The 20,539-nt window shown below is 43.0% G+C and overlaps 1 protein-coding gene and 1 long non-coding RNA gene across 2 annotated transcripts in view; one reads left to right on the top strand and one right to left on the bottom strand.

Annotated features, from left to right (window-relative positions):
* The window catches only part of NUDT3 (nudix hydrolase 3), a 105,422-nt gene that overhangs the window by 32,246 nt on the left and 52,637 nt on the right, over nt 1–20,539 (bottom strand). The window lies entirely within an intron of this gene.
* Nucleotides 3,466–17,672, top strand: LOC144223965 (uncharacterized). The gene is made up of 3 exons (XR_013332883.1): nt 3,466–3,529; nt 4,335–4,409; nt 16,797–17,672. It is a non-coding gene; the product is annotated as an uncharacterized LOC144223965 (long non-coding RNA).

The raw sequence follows: 20,539 nt of genomic DNA, 5'->3' as shown, positions 1-20,539 counted from the left end.
TATACTCACAACAGGTCTTTCAAAAGAACTGCTCCTATATATGCCTGTTACCACAGAAGAGTGTGTGTCCACAGTATAATAAACTAATGAAATGGCTAAACACACACACTTACCGATTTGTAAGCATGTATGAAATTACTAAAATGTTAACAAAGGTTATCATTAGGTGACGGCAATATAAATGACTTTTGTTGTTGAGTACTGGTTATTTCTTAAGATTTCCGTGACAGGTATAGATTACATGATAAAGCAAGTCCAATAAAGTACTAATGGTAGAATCTAGGTGATGGGCATGTGGGTGTTTATAATAAAATTTTTAATAATAAATTTCTTTTAATAAGGCAGTGTGTTTGAAAATTTGTGTAATACTGGGAAAAAATGTCAAACCCAAAAGTTTTCAGGAAAAAAATAATCACTTTAGAATCCAAAAGTAAGGTACTCCCCTTTCTATTTCAGTCTTTCTGAGACTTAACAAAATATGCTACAGAAGACACTGCAAGGTGGTAGTGGCAGCATTTTAAAATAATTACAGGGGCGCCTGGGTGGCTTAGTCGGTTAAGCGTCCGACTTGCACTTAGGTCATGATCTCGCGGTTCATGGGTTCGAGCCCCGCATTGGGCTCTGTGCTGATTGCCAGCCCAGAGCCTGGAGCCTGTTTCAGAATCTTTGACTCCCTCTCTGACCCTCCCCTGCTCACGCTGTCTCTCTCTCTTTCTCTCTCTCTCTCCCCTAGAAATAAATAAAACATAAAATAAAATAATTACATGAATTTTTTAAAAAAGCAAGAAATTAAATGAACCCAATGCCAAAAATATAAATCTAGTTTTTTTCCCCTAACTATGTATTGAAAGGAACCTATAATGCTCATACAGTTCATAAACCTTACTAGGATCCTCCTGATTAGAGTAATAGAGTGGAGGAGGAGACCAGGAGGTGAGAGCCCGGGGCTTCTAGAAACACTCTTGGGTGGTAAGTCATGTTCCGCTGTGTGATTCAGTGCAAATTACTCTTTACTAGTAATAGCTAGTATTTGAGTTCTTACTAAATGTCTCCTCATTAAAGCAAGTATTATCAGGTTCCTAAGCTCCAGACATGAAAACCAGTGCTTAGATACGGTAAGTAATTTGCCAACACCGCATTTTAAAGCAGCGGCACTAGGATCTGAACACAGGTGACTGGTTCCAAAGCCCATGCACAAACCAAATGTATTAAAGCCCTCCTTATCTCTGCTGCTGAGAGAATAAATCAGGACACCTTCTGGAGGGCAGGCAAGCTTATGTAAATGGAACCTTAAATTATTTTTTGCATTTGCAATTACTGAAGGGGTATTATATAAATCTGCCTTCTAGACTACCTGAGAAGCTGAAAAATCAGTTTGAAGGCCCAGCTCTATTTTCTTTTTAAAAAATTTTTTAATGTTTTATTTATTTTTGAGAGAGAGACAGAGACAGCATGAGTAGGGGAGGGGTCAGAGAGAGAGGGAGACACAGAATCTGAAACAGGCTCCAGGCTCCGAGCTGTCAGCACAGAGCCCGATGCGGGGCTAGAACCCAAGAACCGTGAGATCATGACCTAAGCTGAAGTCAGACACTTAACCGACTGAGCCACCCAGGCACCCCTGAAGGCCCAGCTTTAAAAAGGAGGTTTTCTTAACAGTAACCTAACTTTTATTTTAAAGGCAGAACTGGCAATTTCAGTTTGAATGACAAAAAAATTCAGTAATGTTAAATATCACCATAAAGGTGATCTTGCCCTTTCTGAACATTTNCACAAACTGTGAGGTCATGACCTGAGCCAAAACCAAGAGTCGGACACTTAATTGGCTGAGCCACCCAGGCGCCCCGAATACTGCATATTTTTAGCTGGTCCAACAGAGATGAACAGCTGATTTGAAAGCAGCAAGCAAATACACTTATATTTCTCACCCTCGATTGGATGCTAAATGCCATCATGCAGTTTTTATTTTAGCTATTCTATTTCTAATAGGTATGTAGTGGTTATCTCATTGTTGGATGGCATTAAAAGTAATTAAAAAAAACCCAGACCTTAAGAAATTACTCATTTAGATAACATAAGATTTAGTATCTTTTATAAATATATATTCAAAAGGGAAAAACGAAGGCTAGAATGGTGTAGCTGTTTAGCTCTGTTTGACCAAAAGTGCAGATTTAAACCTGATAACCCCCTGATGTCCTTGTCGACAATGTGATTCTGTGACTCCATAAAAATAATTTCTACTTAGCATCATAGTCCCTGTAGAGACAGGCACACTCCCCCGGGTTTCTCAAGTCTGGAGATCTTCTCAGTGATGTCCTCATTCGGTTTTGCACCCAGAACTTTGCTGCTCACACAGCCATAAATAGTTGATCGCCTTTCCTTCCAGCGCTCATAAATCTCAGCAAAAGCATGTCACAGAGGAGCTCTTGGTTGAAAACGATACTCTCCCCTTCTTGAGCTGCCTCACTCTCCACAGTCAAGAGCTCTTTTGTGTGTGTTTATGGCGTACTGTGAAACCCAAACCCTATCTGTTCTGGGGCCTGACATGGAACCCTACCAGGTCTCTCAACTGACAGAGAGAGGCTGTTCAGACGGCCTCCCAGCCGGCCCACCCATGCCCTCAAGTCACTCCTCAACCCGAAAGGGACTAAAGAGGAACAGAAATCAAGCCGCATGAACATTTTAGAGGCATTCAAGGGATCTTCCAATAACTGCCACCGCATCTGAAGGACAGGACGATTCAGTGTGGCAAGATCTAGATGAGTAAGAACGGCGGCAGGTGGATGGATGGAAAAACGGCAGATATAAATGCATGGATCTGCTACTTACAGTACAGATTATATCTTTTTTGAAACTGTTATTTCCCATTCTTAATAACATGATATTTCATCACCAATAAAAGGCAATTACCATACATATAACCCATATGGAAAAGCCAGCAGGATGGTTCCTCTCCTCCAGATTCAGTATCTAGAGACTGTGTCAAGACCATGGTGATTATGCCGAAGAAACAGCAAGTACAAAGGCCCTGAGGGGAGGTGCGCCTGGGTGGCTCAGTCGGTTAAGCGTCCGACTTCAGCTCAGGTCATGATCTCACAGTTCGTGGATTCAAGCCCCGCATTGGGCTCTGTGCTGACAGCTCAGAGCCTGGGGCCTGCTTTGGATTCTGTGTGTGTCTCTCTCTCTGCTCCTCCCCTGCTCATGCTCTGTCTCTCTGTCTCAAAACTAAATAAACATTAAAAAAAAAAATTCAAAGGCCCTGGGGGGAAAAGGGCCTGGCTGTAGAGGAGCAGGTAGGGGGCTACTAGTATGGGTGGAGCACAGGGAGCAAGAGAGAAGTGAGAGATGAGGTCACAGAGGAAGCCAGATCATAGGCCACTCTAAGGGCTTCAGCTTAGGAAGTGACGTGATATGTTGCAATCTGGTTTCATTTAACAGGATCATTTGACCAGTAGTGTTGAAAGGAGACTGAAGGAAGTAAAAACTGAAGGAGGTGACAGTGACGTGGACCAAGGTGGTGGTGACAGAGGTGGTAAGAAGTGGTTGGATTCTGAGTACACATGTATTCTGGAGGTAGGGTCAACAGGATTGGCTGATAAACGGAATACTGGGTGCAAGAAATGAAAGAAATCAAGGAAAACTCTTAGTTTTTTGGCTTAAGCAACTGAAAGGAGGGAGTTAAGATTTACTGAGATGGGGAAGACTGCTGAAGGAGCAAGTTTGGGAGAAGGTACTGGAATCACAGTTTTAACTTCCTATATATTAAGTTCCAGTGGCCAACTGGACAACCGAATAGAAATACTAAGTAGCCAGGTTAAGGAGAGCTCTGGTTTAGGATGAATAGGTCATCCATCTACCCACCTACCCACTGACCCAACTACTCGCGTACCATATTCAAAACCTTGAGACTGGGTCAGATCACCAAGGAGTAGATGGAGGGGTGCCTGAGTGGCTCAGTTGGTTAAGCGTCCGACTTCGGCTCAGGTCATGATCTCACGGTTCGTGGGTTCGAGCCCCGTGTTGGGCTCTGTGCTGACAGCCAGCTCAGAGCCTGGAGCCTGCTTCGGATTCTGTGTCTCCCTCTCTCTCTGACCCTCCTCTGCTCATGCTGTCTCGCTCTCAGAAATAAATAAAACAAAGAAACAAAAAAGGAGTAGATGAAAAGACAGACAAGGAAAGAAAAGACACAGGACTACTCCAGGACATTCAAACTTAAGGGAGGAATCAGCAAAGACACTGCCGCAGGAGAAAAATCAGCAAGTATGGAGTCCTGGAGGCCTGGTAGAAAAAGATCCTCAGGACTTTTTCCCCCAACATATTCTCCTTTGCTCTTCTAGCTCAGGCCCCAGTCATCACGGACAAGATGTCACTGCTGTGCCTCGTCTGAATTCATGTCTCACAGAAACTAGCAGGTAATGTGATTAGTCTTGTTTCAGGTTTTGTTAGGCAGCAATAATAACACGGTTTCTAAAGTCATACTTGTTCGCATAACCAACAAGAGAGCTCACATAAATATATCTGACAACAATAACCTTTAGTTCTCAGGCTGATGAGTACATCTGATGTTTTTCATGGATCACTTCTAGTCTGACTCCTCTCAAGATTAATCTGGTCGTCTGCAAATGGCAAACTGTCTAAATGTTCTCCATGTGAATCATCCCTTTCTCAAACACCTTATCTTCACCAATCATTTTAATTCAAATCTAAACAAATCCAAAAAACAGTAAGATCGGATGGCAAAGCTAAAACTAAGCCTGCATCAAACACTAAAACTAACAGCTAACTCAAGTTCTGCAGGTCCTGTCGCCAGAGATGGCTTCGCTTTCACTTTCTCGCACCCAAGGACAAGACACTACAGGACAGAATTTCTGCAAGTCTAATTTTAACCTTTCTGAGCTTAAATATATCCCTTTAGAATTCCATGGGGGATTGTGGCTATACTGGTAAGCACTTTAAATACTGACTTTTTACAACTGCTTCACATTTCTGTCCAGACTCTGGAAAAAGTGATGGGGTTGTAAAAACAAAACAAAACAAAACAACAATAAAGTTTAGAGGAAGCACAATTTCCCATTGGCTTCCTTCTGGTCACACCTCCCCCACCCCCAACCACAGGTAATCAGTTTAGTGGTTTTCTTTCCGGACTCCATTCTAGGTATTTACATACCTATATACATACATACAGATATAAATATACACATATATATACACACATACAAATGCTTTAGGACATTTTATTTAAGTTTATTTATTTATTTAGAGAGACAATGTGTGCGTGTGAGCAAGAGAGGGGCAGAGAAAGAGAATCCCAAGCAGGCTCTGTGCTATCGGTGCTCCAATGGGGAGCTCAAGCCCATGAACCGTGAGATCATAACCTGAGCTGAAATCAAGAGTTGGACACTTAACCAACTGAGCCAACCAGGCGCCCCCAGGACATTTTACTATACATAAATCAACCATACTCGCTATTTCAGTTCACTAAAATGTCTCTGAGACCGCTCCACATTAGGGTATGTAGATTTCCTTTATTAAACTGCTGGACGATAATACAAAATATGAATATGCCACAACTGAGGTAATCATTCTCCTACTGATGGGCACTTAGATTGCTTTGAGTTTTTCCTATTATACTTTAAAGCTGGTAATAAATCTCTTGTACATGCTTTCTTTGTGCCCATGACTAAGCATTTCTCTACAGATACTTAAAAGCGAAAATGCTGGGCTCAAATATGAACCAAAAGGCACCAAAAGTTAGTCATAAGATTTGGTCAAGGTCTCCAAGCCTGTGGTAAGAGAGAAGGGAGAAGAGGTGGGAAAACAGAAATGACAGCAAAAAAAAAAAAGTTAGAAAAATCCCTGACTCCTCTTTTTTTTCCATACTGCTTAAGAACCCCCAGTTCACTTCATGGCCAATATGCGAGGATACCATTGAGAAGCTTAGTCAACTTAGAAGGCTGACAAGCAAAAACAAAGAAGTTAAAATACACCAGAATGTTATTAGTGGGGAGCAGAAAACTTTTAAATCTGTTCCCTTTACTTTTTTGTTTTTCAAAATGTCCACCCTGAATAAGAATACACAGGAAAACATACTTGAAACTTACATTACAATGGGATGAGGGGCAGAGCACCTACGTGCTAGCCTGGAAAGTCATGAGAGCTTCCATAAAATGAAGTGACTGCACTGAAAACTCAAAGAAGTTTGCCCAAGTAGCAAGGGGCAAGGCAAGCTTTCTCCCGGAAGGGAGTCACATGCCTTATGTCAGATGTGTGGCATGCCCTGAAATGGAAAGTGACTGGTGTACAGTGTCCCAAACAGTAGAGACATTTTTCTTAAATTTTTTATACTTTATTTTTGAGACAGAGAGAGACAGAGCGTGAGCAGGAGAGGGTCAGAGAGAGAGGGAGACACAGAATCTGAAGCAGGCTCCAAGCTCTGAGCTAGCTGTCAGCACAGAGCCCGACACGGGGCTCGAACCCACAAACTGTGAGATCATGACCTGAGTTGAAGCCGGACACTCAACCGACTAAGCCACCCAGGCGCCCCCAGTAGAGACATTTTTAAGGCATTTAATATGTGCTGCCTTTCATCATCATGGATAGAATTCAGTTTTTAAGTCTTGGCTAATTCGATAGGAGCAAGATACCAGCTTATTTTAACTAGCATTTATCTGATGACTAGAGAGATGAAATATATGTATTTTTTCACTTATCACTTCCTCTCCACTTCAAAGTGGGAAAACCCGGGGCGCCTGGGTGGTTCAGTCGGTTAAGTGTCCGACTTTGGGTCAGGTCATGATCTCACGGTTTGTGGGTTTGAGCCCCACATTGGGCTCTGTGCTGACAGCTAGCTCAGAGCCTGGAGGCTGTTTTGGATTCTGTTTCTCCCTCTCTCTCTGAAATAAATAAATCATTAAAAAAAAATTTTTTTTTTTAAAAAGTGGGAAAACCCAGGAAAGAACAACTTTTCTTCAATCACTATCATTCCCTCTTCATTCCATGAGTCTGCAGGTCACTGAGCAGTACTACATATTCATCAAGGTATCCACGTCTTATAACCTTCTAGACTATGAACTCCTCTGCCAGGCTGTGAAGGTTCTCCACCATCCTGTTGTACTCATGACCTGTTCTTTCCATCTACATCATCTGGCACATTCAGGACACTAGCCCCTAGCCTAACCGAGGCCACAGCAGGAGGCTGACAACTGTTTCCAATTAAGCATGAGTAACTAAGCAACCAGGATCTGGAGGACAAAAGGAACTCTCAGATCATTCAAATGAGAGTTTTTCTACAAGTGCGACTGTTCCCAAGGGCACTGTGGAAATGTATGAGTGTAGCTGCCATGATGAGTGGAGGGCACAACTGGCAATTAGGAGGAAGGGACCAGAAGTGCTGGATATTCTGTTGGGACTCACCCAACAATGCTATATCCTGTATAACTTTTCAAACTTCTGCCTAACACTTATGTGGGTGGAAAACCTGCTTTTAACTATCTGAGCCTAGAATCCAACTGACAAGGTTGAGAACCGCTCCAATCTAAACAATCATCTGTAAATATAGGAGCACAGGTAGAGAATGGTTAGCTATACCAGCCTACAAGCATACGCCATACATCATGCCTATGGCCTCATCGACGCACACAATCAATCAAGGACACCTACAGACTGAAAATCTATACAGAAGCAATACAACCCCTCCCCCCACCCAGTTCTTAGGTCATACTTCCCAACTTATTTTACCGTATCTATGCCTGAAGTGGTCCCCAAATGGGGTAAAGAAGGGTGTATTAGGTATATTGTCCCTCATGTAAATCAAACTATACCAGGTTTACAAAGATAAGTGATTCCTCCCTGCTGGTGCCAATACTTCCTCTTTAATACTATCTTGTTATTGATGACCAATTCAAACCAACCCAGATATAATCTCTAAACAATCCAAATTAGCACTAGAGGCTAATTCTACCCCGAAGAGTACCCCTCCCTAAAATCAACAGGTTCACATTAAATAGCTTAGAATATTATGAGCTTAAATTGTTGGGTTCATAACACCTTTCCTGAAAGGATCAATGACACAAAAACATTCATATCATTTATAATATAATAATGCAAATAATGTTATTAGAAACCAATAACAATATTATTAGAATACTGTTATTGAAAACCAGTATCTTGAGAGTAAAAGAGATACAAATACAAGAAAAAAAAAAACCTTGTAATGTTAACTTTGAAGTGGAAATACTAAGATGAAATCATGATTTTTCTTTTTTTGTCATTCTTATTTTGGCAGAGCGCAAGTGGGGGAGGGGCAGAGAAGGGGGAACAGAGGATCTGAAGCGGGCTCTGCACTGACAGCAGCTAGCCTGATGTAGGGCTCAAATTCACAAACTGTGACATCATTATCTGAGCCAAAGTCAGATGCTCAACAGAGCCACCCATTTGCCCCATGATTTTTCCTTCTTAATGTGCTTTCTATTACTGAGTATTAGAAGGGCCTAGGAGCAATGACATCCCAGCATCAGTAAGCACACCAAGCACCAACCTTGGTTTCTAAATAACATTCTCTACTAAAAGGAAACTCTCTGGAGAAGTAGCGGACAACAGGTCTGGGACAGGAAGATTCAAGGTGAACTTGGAGTAACTTTACTGCATTACAGAGCAAGGAAGTACTCAAAGTATGAAAAGTTTATGTCAAAAATACATATGGGGACACCTGGGTGGTTCAGTCAGTTGAGCATTGGACTTTGGCTGAGGTCAGGATCTCACAGTTTGTGAGTTCAAGCCCCACATCAGGCTCTGTGCTGACAGCTCACAGCCTGGAACTTGCTTAGGATTCTGTGCCTCCCTCTCTCTCTGCCCCTTCCCTGCCCACACTCTATCTCTCTTTCTCTGACAAAAAATAAACAAACATTAAAAAAAATTTTTTAAGTACATAGGAGGCTATCTGAAAGGGCACACCCTGGCCAAATTTAAGACAAAGAGAATAAAGCCTATAACTGATTGTAATACAGTGAAAAAAAAATTAAGATCCATGAGCCCTGAGGGGTATTTAAAATAAGTAAAAAAAAAAGGGGTACATGGGTGGCCCAGTTAGTTATAAACCTGACTCTTGATTTCAGCACAGGTCATGATCTCTTGGTTCATGAGATCGAGCCCCTTGTTGGGCTCTGTGCTGACAGCGAGGAGCCTGCTTGGGATTCTCTCCTCCTCTTCGCTGCCCCTTCCTTTCAAAAATAAACAAACTTTAAAATAAGGGAAAAAAAGGGAAGACAAAAAGCATGAAAGGGGAACAAGTAAAAGAGCTTTCTCTTACAGAAGAATTGAGCTAATTAAAAAAAGTTGTAGAAAATCACTATATTTCAGTCTCTATTGAAAGGATCTTGGGGTGCCTGGGTGGCTCAGTCGGTTAAGCGTCCAACTATGGCTCAGGTCATGATCTCACTGTTTGTGGGTTTGAGCCCTGAGGCAGGCTCTGTGCTGACAGCTCAAAGCCTGGAGCCTGCTTTGGATTCTGTGTCTCCCTCCCTCTGACCCTCCCCTGCTCACGCTCCGTCTCTCAGAAATAAATAAAACATTAAAAAAAAAAGAAGAAAGAAAGAAAGAAAGGCCCTATACGGTAAAGATCATCAGTAGAGGCTAAAACTCCTAGCTGAAAGACTGTTGAGAGGCAGGCTATTCATAGTGTGGAAGCACTACTCAACAGATTGCTAACCAATTCTGCTGCCTGGGCAGAAATGCACTTCTACAAGGGAGAGATCTGTCAGTAATGAGCTGATGGAACATTTTATCACTAATGGCAAGGCAACCTGACATGCGCCTCCTGACGTTAAATATTAGGAAACACACAGCATCACCTATCAAAATGTGCAGCAACCTATCAAAAAATGTTGGTCCTACATCGAATCAAGCCTCTAGTCCTGTGCTGTTCAATACAGTGGCCATTATTTACATACAGCCATGCAGTTAAGCAGCACTTGAAATGCAGATAGTGTGACTAAAGAAATGAATTTAAAGTTTTGATTTTAATTAATTTAAACAGCCATATATGGCTAGTGGCTGCAATACTGGACTGTACATATACAGAACTTCAGAATGTTCTACTGGACAGCACCACTCTAAACAAAGTTGCTAGAAATAGGGCAGGTAAGGAAGCAAGTTAAAGGACACCAAGAAAAAATAATCAAACAAAACCCAGAACGTGAGACCTGCTATTAGACAACTACCTGGGGCTCTTTTTAAAAAAGTCAGTATCATGGAGCATGGAGCAATGGAAAAGCTGGAATTATGATTCTATGACAGAATAGCCTTAAAAAAAACATACAATCAATTGTAACACGTGAACCTAGATTAGGTCCTGGTGAGGAAACAGATCCAGCAGACATTTCATGATAACTAGGGACACATGAATATGGAGTATTAAATGATAGTATGGGGAGCGCCTAGGTGGCTCAGTTGGTTACGTGTCTGACTTCGGCTCAGGTCATGATTTCATGGTTCATGAGTTCAAGCCCCACATTGGGCTCTGTGCTGAGAGCGTGGAGCCTGGAGCCTGCTTCAGATTCTGGGTCTCCCTCTTTCTCTGCCCCTCCCCAGTTTGTGCTGTCTCTCAAAAATAAATAAGCATTGTAAAAAAAGTTTAATGGCATTATGGAATTATGAATTTTCTTAAGTGTGACAAAGGGATGTGGTGATGTAGTGAAGTGGCTTTATTCTAAAAAGATGCACGTTAAAGAATGGAATTTAGAGGTGACCTGGCATGATAGGTATAACTTCTTTACAAATGGCAGAGCCAAGAAAGTACATATAGAGATAAAGCAAATATGCAAAAAGCTAACATACTACATCCAGAAGAAGGTATACAGTGTTTGTTTTACTATTTAAATTTTTTCTTGTATATGTGAAAAATTTTATGATTAAAATGTTGGGGAAAATATAGTCAGCCATGGAATTATGTTAATATACTGTCTTCTCTGTGCCTTCTGGATTTTCATTCTGCTAGGAACATACATACACACACACACACACACACACCACGTGCGAGTGGGGAAGGGGCAGAAGGAGAGAGTAAGAATCTTAAGCAGGCTCCACGCTCAGTGTGGAGCTTGACTCAGGGCTCGATCCTACAACCCTGGGATCATGACCTGAACCGTTAACAATCGACTAAGCCACTCTGGCACCCCTGTGAATTATTTCTATAATCACAAGAATGGTGAGCTATTCTAAGTTACTAGCTTAATCAACTGATCAAACTGGCCACGTGAACCACTTCACGAAGTGCTACAAGTGCACCGAAAAGCCCTCAGATTAAGAGCACTGTTCAGATTATACTGTTTCTATTTTTAAGTTTTAAAAATTTTACAAACTACCCTAATGGAAATTCCAGCCAAAAGCGCATATATATTTATATTAAAAGGCTCACTGGCACAAACGTGTAGGAACACTTGGAGGACTGCTTGTCATAAAGCTGTAAGCATCCAGTATTTTTGCAAAAGCCAAAATGATGGTCACGAACAACTGTCCATCATTTTAAACTGGACTCTACAAGTACCCATGGAAGGCACCCAGGAGAAGCCTTTTCCCATTTGGGAACGGTGGAGAGATGCCCTCCCACGAAAGGAGAGAGCGGCCTCCTAGCTCTGGGGCCAGAGTGGAATTACACTCCGGGCCACGTGAGCCCCGAGCAGAAGGCGAGCACGAGGATTAGCACAGCGCGCCCGGCCCGGCCCCCCGCTGCGGCGGCGGCTGTGCCAAGGTCTCCTTTCATCCCTGAACTGTAACTGAGAGGAAGGGCCCTTTCCAAGTTCTCGGCTGCCAAAAACAGGAGATTGGATGCGGATTTACCTACGGGCCTCTGCCAGCGACCCGCGGGATTCACTCTGTCCTCTCACATGAACTGGCCTCACGCAGGCCTGCGTGCCAAGGCAGGGCTTTCTCTGTTCGTTTTCTACGTTCAAAATTAGCTGCTCTAAGGAAAAGCTCTTCCTTTGCTGTACTTTTGTTTACATGCTTTCTTAGGAGGTCAGAGTAAAGATGCTTCCACACATGAAAATGTGTGTCCCCCGTTAGGTAAACAAAGGCTTTCCTGAAATTGTTTTTTTTTTAATCACCGAACCACATTTCCTATTAAATTCCTTAAAAGGAATTAACTGCCGGGGCGCCTGGTGGCTCAGTTGGTTAAGCACCCGACTTCGGCTCAGGTCATGATCTCACGGTTCGTGGGTTCGAGCGCCGTGTCAGGCTCTGTGCTGAGAGCCAGCTCAGGGCCTGGAGCCTGTTTCGGATTCTGTATCTCCCTCTCTCTCTGACCCGCCCCTGTTCATGCTTTCTCTCTCAGAAATAAATAAAACATTAAAAATTTTTTTTAAATAAATACATAAATAAAAGGAATGAACTACCAAAATAAGATGTTTCAAGAGACACGATGATTCTTCCATTTTATAAGGCTGTGACCAAAGGAGCTAAAAATATCCTTTCCAAGTAAAAATAAAAACTTGGTAGTACTTACAAAAACACAATCTGCCTTAAAGAAAGTGGGATCCATCATACTGTTGAACTTCATAGTCTCCTCCCTGAGATCTGGATATAGCTGGCACATAATAAGCACTTTGTCTATCTGCTGCCCAACTTTTTATTTTGAAACAGTTCAAATACATAGAAAAATTCTTTGCCTATTTTTGTACCTATTTTTAAGGTAAATCTGTAGGTGCATGTAGCCATACATGTACCTTGCTATTAATAACTCATATTCATGTAATTTTAAATTTCTTAAACATTAAATCATGGAAATCGGGTCACGGTATCTAAATAAAACCTGCTTTTCAACAAAGAAATTAGGTTGATTTATGGTCTCTCTTGATTTACAGTAATTTACAGCTGTATGTATGTTCTCAGATTAATGTTTCTATTAAACAGTGAAAAATACTGCTAAGGTTAAAGGCCTTTATTTGCTTTCATCTACCACTTAGGAGACTAAAAATTGAAAGTCTTTTTCTGAGAGGATGGAGCTTGTCACTTCACATTTGAAAGTAATGTAAAAATCTGAAATACAGCTTGCTCACCTCACTAGGAACACATCTTCTGGTTGATTTTCAATTATGGACCTTAAAAAAAATTTTTTTTTAATGTTTGCTTCTTTTTGAGAGACAGAGACAGAGCATGAGCATAAGCAGGAGAGGAGTAGAGAGAGAGGGAGACATTATCTGAAACAGGCTCCAGGCTCCGAACTATCAGCACAGACCCGACATGGGGCTCGAACCCACGAACCGTGAGATCATGACCTGAGCCAAAGTTGGACGCTTAATCAACTGAGCCACCCAGGCGCCTCAATTATGGGCCTTTTAGTGTTATCATGGCTGTTGTCTTAATCCATAGGCATAGGCATGTATTATTTTGATTAACATTTTGCTATTTGTGCTGCTGAAGTGAGCACCTGATTAACATTTTGGAAACAATTTTTAAAACTTAGTTTCCTATATTGAAAGACCAGGGGCTCTCACATGAGAATCTAGCTTTCAAGCTTTTCTTGAAACGTCAGAACCACACTGGGTCTCGACTGCCACATGGCAGCTAATGGCTAGGCCTGGCAGGCACGCCCTCCTGACCAGGGCGGGCTCTCCCCACCTTGTTAGAGCTACATCCACCGCCAATTGCTTGTCTATGTTGTCTACCCTCCGTGTTGACCCCTTAGGGCCCCTGGTTTATAATATTACTTCCCCATCTTTTACCTATCATGTTAAACTGATTAAAAATATTCTTATGGTATGATGTTATATATATTGTGATTAAAGTTTGGGATTTAAAGAGAACCATGCTATTTCTCTAATAAATTCTGAGATACCCTATCCCCACCTTTCATTCACAACTGTTCAGGATGGGGCCAAAAAATAAAGGTGAAAATTCAACACAGTCACACAGAGCCTTCCCGTTTTTCTCCACTCCAGAGTCCAACACTTACGACCTTTAGGAAAAAAAAAAAAAGCTTGACAAAATAGTATCTTAAACTATTCCCAAGTAGTTATAGGCTTTTTAAAAATTGTTTCCAAAACGTTAACAAGAGACATGAAATTATGCCTTCCCTGCTAGAGACGGTTCTGAGATCCCACATGGAGCTCCCCGGCTGCTATGACACACATATTAGAGAGTGCCGCCATAGTCTGCAGGCACAGGGAACACACAGTACAAGAAGTGCGTAAGAGGATATAGATTTTTCCCCATTTTAGAGAGAGAGAGAGCATGTGGGCAGGGGAGAAGGGTAGAGCGACAGAGAGAATCTTTTTTTTTTTTAAGTGTTTAGTTATTTTGAGAGAGAGAGAAAGAGAGAGAGAGAGGGCAGGAGAGGGCAGAGAGAGGGAGACAAAGGATTCCAAGCAGGCTCCTCGCTGTCAGCACAGAGCCAGAGACAGGGCTTGAACTCCCAAGTCGTGAGATCATGACCTGAGCGGAAACCAAGAGTCGGACACTCAAATGAACCACCTAGGTGCTCCAAGAAAGAGAGAATCTTAAACAGGCTCCACACTCAGCACGGAGCCCTATGGGAGGCTCAGTCTCACATCGGTGAGGTCATGACCTGAGCCAAAATCAAGAGTCAAATGCTTAACCGACTGAATTACTCAGTCACCAAGAGATGATACAGATTTTTTCTTTTTTTTTTTTCTTAAAGGTTTTCTTTATTTTTGAGAGAGAGAGAGAGAGAGAGAGAGAGAGCGTGAGTGAAGAGGGGCAGAGAGAGAGAGGGAGATGGAGGATCTGAAGCAGGCTCTGCACTAACAGCACAGAGCCCGATACAGGGCTCAAACTCACAAACTGTGAGATTATAACCTGAGCCTAAGTCAGACACTCAACCTACTGAGCCACCCAGTCACCCCAATATAGATTTTTGAAATAAAGTTCACACAGCATTTTCCATGCTCTTATCTGAAAATACAAAAGAGGTCAAGAAAGGATACAAGAGATCTGGACGGGACGGTGCAAGCTCGCCAAGGCTAGAGGTACCTACAAAGCACCTGGGCACTCCTGAGGCACCATGATCCTTGACACTACGTAATGGCACCCAGCTGCTCAAAAAAGCTCTCCTCGATGAAGGTGAATTAAGCCAAACACGTGGTGAAATTTTTACTTTCTGTACAGTGTATTAAAAACTTGTGAAAGGTGGGGCGCCTGGGTGGCTTAGTCGGTTAAGCGTCCGACTTTCGCTTAGGTCATGATCTCGCGGTTCGTGGGTTCAAGCCCCGCGTCGGGCTCTGTGCTGACTGCCAGCTCAGAGCTTGGAGCCTATTTCAGAGTCTGTATCACCCTCTCTCTCTGACCCTCCCCTGCTCACGCTGTCTCTCTCTCTCCTAGAAATAAAAAAAAAAGCAAAAACAAAAACAAAAAAAAACCTTGCGAAAGGACGGCAAGAGGTGCAGGGAAGTAGAAGACAACATCATGAACTAATCTAAAGGAATTTCCAAGACGGTGGGTCCATGTGGCAAGACAGCAGGTGGGAAGAGCTGGAGGAGTGGCAGAAAAGTGTGCTATTAGGCCTCAAGTGAGGAAGTGAGGGAACAAGCTACATTTTTTTTAAAGCTATAGAGGATACAGGCCATGTCCAGATGCGAAGCCGCAGATAAAAGGGCCTGGCATCTGGCCACGTATTTCCAAGTGCCACCACTGACTACGCTTCCCTAAAGGCAGAAGGCACCCATCTTTGTCATCCTGGAGAAGGACGCAGTTGCAAGTGTGCACGTACACATACTTTTCTCCTGATTCTGTTTTCTGATGTTCTTTGCCTCTGTGATAAGGCTCTTGGTGCACCTGAGGTGAGAATGGGGAATGTAACAGACGAACAGAAGACAGCACGGTTTCAGATCCAGTTTCTCTCCGTCTTTCCTGTCGGCCAAAAGGTTTACCTTTCCTTTTGAATTAGCAATAGCTAATTCAATAGCTCTGAAAACTACACAAAGAGGTGCTTTTCTTTTTTATTACAGAGGGTGTCACGTGGCCGGCTCCCACGAGCCTCTGTGGCCCTGGGCTAGACACATCCAGTTGCCTGGGCCCCCTTCTAGCCCTGGGAGAAAGCCTTAGCCTGCTCGCCCTCGGACGGGTCACTGTAATAGGATTCTGACTATATGCAGCTAAAAAACGGAGGCCAGTTTCCAAAAGGGAATAGTTTAGCCCTCTAAATGTGACTGCTAAGGTCTCAAATGCTACAGATTTATCGGTTTCTGAAATTCAGCCAACGTGCTGAAATCTTTAAACTCGGTTAAACAAAGCTTCCGAAGAGGTTGAGGTTACTGGTACCTTGGCCTGATGACGCCATGACAGACTTAATAATTTCACTCCATTCATGTTTATCTAGGAAATTCTCCTGGTAATAAAATAAATATACGTTCTGTGGAAAAACTTGATAACTCATGAGCTAACCCAGACAACTGCTGTGAAATTCTGGTAGGCAGTCTCAAGGAGCATGGTATCAGAGGAGCAAGGGTGCGAAGACCAGACGCTCTGGATTCAAGTCTTACCCTGAACACACTTAGCTGGGCACAATTTGTTTGGACTTAATCTCACCGAACCTGTTTTTCCTCACCTGTAAAACGAAGACAGTAACGGCTCCTGTCTCAGAGAGTCTGGAGAGGATTAAATGAGGCAACACAGTGAATGTGCGAGCAGTGTTACTCATTTTCTCTACACAAATAGACACACACATTTCTCTTCCACTGAACGGTTTTACGTAGCAAATACTGTTTTAGAGTCTGTGCTGACCACTTAGGAATGTGTGTTACAGACACCTTCCTGTGATGGTAAATACTTCTCTCTTACATACATAGGGTCCTCCTGGAAAAGCTGCCGCAGGTGGCCTGAAGCACAGGCCGCCGTGTTTTACAGCACATGATCTGGACGCCCGGGGCACAGCGACAGATAAACAAATTGGCAACTGATGCCACGTTGAGGCAAACACCTTCAAAACAGCCAGAAGCTGAAGAGGTCACCTGGTAGTTGTGCCCACAGGTCCCCTCCGCTGGGAAGGCCGAACGTGAGCTACAGGTAAGACGGGTAAGTGACGCACACAGGAGGGACAACACAGAAGGTGGTAAGCAGGAGCCAAGCCGCTGAGAAGGGATTAGAGAGGCATCAGCCCCGCAGAAGATGGGGGCCAGGCCACAGGGCAGCGACCGGGCTCCTTGAGCTATCCCGCATTCCCACTGTCATTCCACCCACCCTGAGCGACACCTGCCTGTGCACTGTGACCCAAGTTTTCAGTTCTGCAAGGCCTGTTAGGCACAGTTCTGAGACACCCGCAGGCATGTTTACCTCTGGCAACCCAAAAAGGGCCTATCTTGTATTTATGTGGCGGCTCTAGTAGCCATGTCAATAACTGAAACATTTACGTTGTGAAGCACTCACTGTGTGTTAAGCAGCACTGTGGATTGAATGGTGAGTAAACCACAACAGCACATGACTACACGGAATGTAAAGCCCAGCACAGGACACATTAAGCAGGCAGAAGCGAGAAAGCTGATAAACACAATGCTAGGAAGTACGGACTGCAGTGGAAACACACAGGAAAGAGACTGAGTCTGTAGGGAAGAATCACAAACACTCGATTGGGGAAGTAGCCTTCAGGCTGAAGGACACAGTTAGCCACGCGTGCCAGATACTGCAAAGGGCTCACTCAATATCCCATTCCCAACCGATGTGGACTCTACCACACCAGGCTTTTGAAGTTACAAAATTTTTTAAAAAGCTTATTTATTTATTTTGTGAGTGAGTGAGTGAGCGAGAGAGAGAGAGACAGAATGCATGAGCAGGGGAGGGGCAGAGAGAGAGGGAAAGAGACAGAATCTCAAACAGACTCCTCCACACCACTGGCACAGAGCCCAAGCATGGGGCTGGAACCCATGAACTGCGAGATCATGCCTACGCCAAAACAAAGAGTCAGATGCTTAACCAACTGAGCAAGCCAGGCGCCCCAAAGTTATAGTCTTGACAGAACAGTGGACTGGATCAGCATTTCTTACTAGGCCACCAAAGAGTCGTGGCCTCACTAACAGGAAGGGTCTGGTTTCTCTGGTGGGTATGCATCTCTCTTTTTCTTTTTTAATTTTGTTTTAATGTTTTATTTTTGAGAAAGAGAGAGAGACAGCGTGAGCAGAGGAGGGGCAGAGAGAGAGAATCCCAAGCAGGCTCCACAGGAGGGCTTGATCTCATGGACTGAGATCATGACCTGAGCCGAAGTCAGATGCTTAACCAACTGAGCCACCCAGGTGCCCCCCACCTTTTTACATGTTTTACTTATCCTTTTCTTTTTCTTAATGTTTATTTATTTTTGAGAGAGAGCAAGTGAGCACAAGCAGGGGAGGGGCAGAGAGAGAGAATCCCAAGCAGGCTCCACAGGAGGGCTTGATCTCATGGATTGAGATCATGACCTGAGCAGAAATCAATAGCTGGACATTTAACCAACTGAGCCACCCTGCCCTGGTGCAGTGCTGGAAATATTTAGAATGAAATATAGAAAGGTTTAAGAGAGGGGCACCTGGGTGGCTCTGTCAATTAATCCTCTAACTTTGGTTCAAGTCATGATCTCCCAGTTTGTGGGTCTGAGTCCCGCATCGGGCTCTGTGCTGACAGCTCAGACCCTGGAGCCTACTTCAGGTTCTGTGTCTCCCTCTCTCTCTGCCCCTCCCCTGCTTGTGCTGTGTCTCTTTCTCTCTCTCTCAAAAATAAACATAAAAAATTTTTTTGATTAAAAGGAAGAAATATTTCAGAGAATCAAAACCGTAATATATTTCTATGTTAAGAAGATGACCAGGGGTTCTTGATTTCAGTTCAGGAGATGATCTGGTTCATGAGATCAAGCCTGCATTGGACTCCACGATTAGAGGGCAGAGCCTGCTTGGGATTGTCTCTCTGTCAAAATAAATAAATAATTTTTTTAAAAAAGGAGACTAGACATATTTTATGATTTTGTAATGTGTAAAAGAATTTGGCCTAAGGCGCCTGGCTGGCTCAGCCACAGAGCATGCAACTCTTGATCTTGCAGTCATGAGTTTGAGCCCCGTGTTGGGCATAGAGATTACTTTAAAAAAAAAAAAAAAAAAAAAAGAACTTGGCCTGTTAGATTGTAACCACAGTTTTGAAAGTATAATTGAATAATTTCTTTCTGACTTGTGTTTTTAAGTTGAAAATCTTAATAGGTTTACATATATTATGGGAATATTTAAAGAATTTAAGACTCACTTCATTTGTAAGTTTAATATAGGAGATTCACAGGACTTCAGTTGAAGAGCTTCATCAGAGTTTTATTTAAGTCAAATAACTGAAGTTGTTTAGAAAGCAATAAAATATATTTAACTGTATAAATCCAATTTGAAACATCTGAAGATCCTTGATTAACTGGCCTAAATATTATCTAAAAGGAACTAGTAAAATCTCCTATGTTTATACAGAGAACAGTCAGAGCTGTAAGCATTATGGTAAAAAAAAAAACACAAAGTTTTTGAATGTGTATTTTTACAAAAGTCATAACATTTTGAAACCTAAATAAACTCCCTGAATAGTGATTTCTGCTTACAAAAGCTACCTTTCAAGGGCAATTAAAAAAAAAAAAATCTATCTACCTCCTCTCTGACCCCAAGTCTTGTACTCGGTTGATGAATGTAGGACTGGAAAAGCCATACCCTCTATTTTATTTTGATAGAAGCCACTGAAATGTTGGTTTCACTAATGTTTAATGTTTGTGCAAACGTGATTTATTCGGTGTCATATTTGAAAGTTGCAGGCAGCTCACAGACATTCTCTCTCAGTAATGGTGAAATAAAGCACATGGTGGGGCAGGAGTCCCCTCTGACCGGAGGGGGAAGTCTGCTCAGAGTCAAGCAGGGTTTAATTTCAAGCTCAGGGGCCCGTCCGGACAGGAGGGCAGGGGGGTTCCTGAACAGACGAGGACACGACTCAATGTCAGTGCTGCGCCACCTTCTCGAATCACAAGCAGTCTGCCTCCTCCTCCGCCGCAGCCTCCCTCTCACCAACTCAGGTGCGAGGGATGGCATTTTCCAGGAAACAAAGGTGAGGGGGACGCCCTACCCCACCTCCTGCCCCTCACTGCGTCTCTCCTGCAGTCATCTGTTCTCTCCATCTTCGCTGCACATGTATAATCAGGGATGACTCAACTGTAACTCTCAAAATCAAACGACAACAGTAACAGCAACTAATACAAGCTCTCTGGAGACAGACGCCAAATCCAAATATCTCCACAAAGGTACGGCTGTTCGATTTCCCCCCACGACTCCTAAAACCAAGTAGCAAGTTTGGCAGAAAGTCACTGAACTTTTTCCTTTCTTTCTATTCTAGAACCCTGTCTTTATTTCAGGTCTTCCAAATACCTTTCTTAATCCGCAACTGCCACGTAGGCTCTTTCAAACGTCACTTTGCTTTACGTATCTTGGAACCTACAGGAGCCAGTTGATCTGAACTAAAAGCGTGCAGCTTAGGTCCACCAACTGGTCCTGCCACACTTACCTGAATGGCCAAGCCTCTGAGATCTTCTAGAAAGGACCAGGCACAGATATGC

Source organism: Crocuta crocuta, unplaced genomic scaffold (genome assembly GCF_008692635.1).
Source record: "Crocuta crocuta isolate KB4526 unplaced genomic scaffold, BGI_CrCroc_1.0 scaffold132, whole genome shotgun sequence".
Taxonomy (NCBI): Eukaryota; Metazoa; Chordata; class Mammalia; order Carnivora; family Hyaenidae; genus Crocuta; species Crocuta crocuta.
The sequence above is the reverse complement of the archived record's forward strand: the minus strand, read 5'-3'. Positions and strand labels throughout refer to the sequence as shown.